Below are 3,325 nucleotides of genomic sequence, written 5' to 3'. Positions count from 1 at the left end.
TTCAGTGGCTTATTACATCTTATAATTTCATAAAAATATGTAAATACAATTATATTGAAGATGGATGCTTAAAGATTACATAGAGTATTTTATGGCATTTTCTATGGTTTAATGTATATTGACACACCCTTAGATCTGCAAGAAATGTTATGTGCTACATGGCTATAACATGGAAATGTGATTGTGGCGCATGAGAATTGAATTATACACACATTTAACAAAACCACTCTGCAGCATCAAACCAGTCCTTAACCCAGATAACGTTTTCAGAGATTGCTATGGAATTGTCAGTATGTTGAGAAGATCTTCTCAACGCATGAGTCAGCTTTCTCTGCTGATCTTGCTTTTAAAAGATCTTGATGATGCATATTCTATACGGCAATTATTGCTGATTGTACTTAATATAGGTTGAAAAATAAAAAAATTACTATTTTTGCCTTATTAAGAGACTAATATCGATTTTGGATGACTAGCATTAAACTTATATTTACTTTTTTTTAAAATGGAGTATTTTCTTCATACCTTGTTCAGCAATTTTAGACTCGTAACACAATTTGGCTTTTGGCATGTTTTCAGAGCCTGAGAAAATTTTATTTAAAATTAAACTTCATGTACCAATTGCCATTCATAAGGTTGGGGTTTTTTATTCTTATCGGTTTACTTTTCTAAAAAAGACCTTAACCTAATGATGCTTGAATATTGAATCCAATAAAAATATCTTTGGTTAAGGTAACTTGTCATTATTAACCTCCTACAAGTTTGCATGTAAAAAGGCTTCGGGTGACACTTCCTCAATTGCTGTGCTCCACAGCCCCTCCCAGATGAACCACACCGCCCTCACACTCTGCCTGTCCCTGATCACAGCTCTGTTCAGATGTTGTGGACAGGTTTGTTCTTGTGCCCCTCCCCACAGGCAGTCACTAGGAAGTGCTGGTTTCAGATAAACCTTCCATGGTTTATGTTCAAAACAGGAAAAGGGTGAGTGTGGTAAGTGTTCTTTACTAATGTAGTGAGCTGTAGCATGACTCTTAATTTTAAATTTTTAGAAGTATAAAATTGAATATTCTTAATGTCCCTGGTTTTGTGATCACCTACTGTATGTATAGTCACTGTTCAAAATCATCAGTAGTTATTACACAAATGGGAATGCTTGGTTTGAGAAATGCAAATCAGTTGTTATTGAAATATGTAATATATAAAATATGTAATAGATATATATAATAGATATATAATATATATGTAATAGGTGCTCAAGAGTTTCAGTGTAGTGATATGAAAACAGATTTTTGTGATGGATTTACAACTGCTGTTTAAAAATCAGATTAATAGAAGTGAGATGCAGCCACTGAGGTATGTATATGGGTTTGAAACTGATGGAGTGTATTTCACTTTTTTTTTGTTTTTTCTTACAGACTAGTTAACAAGTCATGGCAGCTTCTCAGTTTGTGAAGTGTGTCATTATCTTCTGAAATCTAAATCTACAGCATGCACAATTTTCCAAGCAGCCTCACCTTGTGATAATTACAGCTGTTCTGGAATTGAAATGGTTAGGTTTCAATGTGCAGTACTTGAGACAATCCAGAAAGTTTAATACATCACCCAGAGAGTTTAATGCATCATAGATTTTTACAGAGGAGCTATCCTAAAGTTGTTCCCTCCCTTGAAACCCATTATTACCTCAGATAATTTTAAAAGATTTTCTAGCATTTAGGCTTCTGGTGTGTGTTGGGGCATCCACATGTTCTACTGTGTACCATATCTGTTCTTCAGATCTCTTGGGAGGCCTGGGGTTTTGTCTAAACTTTCAAAATACTGGCCTCTTCCAAAATCTTTCTGTACTACCAGATATTTTCTTAAAATGCACTTATTGCACACATATCTGAGAAAATGTAAATTAATAGGAAGGTTAAGGGGTAGAAACAATTTGCAGAGCTGCATGAAGATAGAGCAAATTTAGACAAAATATAACACTTCAGACTTGTGTCAATTTTTTGGTGGTTGGTGGCTGGTAAATAATTTTAAAACTGGTCCTTCAGAGTCTGAAAAAAGTCACCATCGTTGCCAAATTTAGTGTAAGTCAAATTGTCCAAATTGTGTTTAGAAAACATGGAAGTTCCTTTGCAATTGCCTGAAAAATGCTTTAAGTGGGTACTTTAGTCCTGTCATGGGCGATACCTGTATTTTCTTCAGCAAAAGTAAGTCTGGAAGAGAAGTGAGGAACAGAGGGTGGAACAGGATGGAATTCAGGCAGGTGTCTGAGGCACTTCGAGTTACACTGATCTGAATACCTGGGTTGAAAGGGCAGGAAACAAAGCTCTGTTTGAACTGATGTACAAATCAGAAATGTGAAATTTTGTGGATAAGAAACACCATTTTACTAATACTAGTAAAGGCAAAAATACCAATTTCTAAATAAAGTAGGCTGGACAACATCTGTACTTCAGGCAAGGTAGGGGAGGAGTGAGAGGCCTTGAAAGGGAATGGTTTTGGTGATCTGACTTTGCTCAGTAGAGTGCGAAATTGTGACCAAGTATTTCCATAAAGCTTTGTGAGATTGCTGGGGAGAGGTTGCTGTAGCCGATCCTGACTACAGTAGCAGCGCACAATAAGTGAAAACTGAGGTTGCTCAGTGAATTATTGTTACTTAGCTGATAGAGATCCTGAGTTTCATAGGTAAGGAATAAATTGCATGTGATCTTGTAATGGAAGTATGGTAAATCCTTAACAGCTGGTAGAACTTTTTGTACCTGATGGTTGATAAAACACTGTCCTGAACATATTTTTTTTTTACTATTTTTTTTTTCTTCAATTAAATGTTACTGTTGTGTTGGGCTTAGATTTCATGCTTCAGGAATGTATGAGCTAGAACTTAGATAAGCTTAGCTGGTGTGGGACACACATAACCATGACTTTATGCCATGAAGTTAGATGCCATTCACTTTCTTGCATTACCAGTTTGGACAACAGCTTCATTTCTGGGGGCAGCTGTATCTCCAGCCCCAAGAGCACATCACAACTAAGTATTTTCTTAAAGGAAGGATTACCTGTGCAGAGATGTTCTGGTCTTCTCCCAGATACACTGTTTCCTACCGCTCACCTCTAATTTCTTTTTTATTCTCAGTATCCCACCATTTCTCCTTATGCCAGATAGTTAATAGTGATCTACTTATTTATGTATTTCCATAAGTCTGACTCCTGAAATATTTCTCCTGTTACCTCATATATTGACTTTGGGTACATGTGCATACGCAAGTGTATGACACTTCAGACTAAAGCACAAATCTTCAGGGACTACTCAGACTTAATTTATTGGTTGATTATTGTA

This window comes from Strix aluco, chromosome 2, assembly GCF_031877795.1.
Source record: "Strix aluco isolate bStrAlu1 chromosome 2, bStrAlu1.hap1, whole genome shotgun sequence".
In the NCBI taxonomy this organism is placed as follows: domain Eukaryota; kingdom Metazoa; phylum Chordata; class Aves; order Strigiformes; family Strigidae; genus Strix; species Strix aluco.
This window is presented reverse-complemented; position numbering follows the sequence as displayed.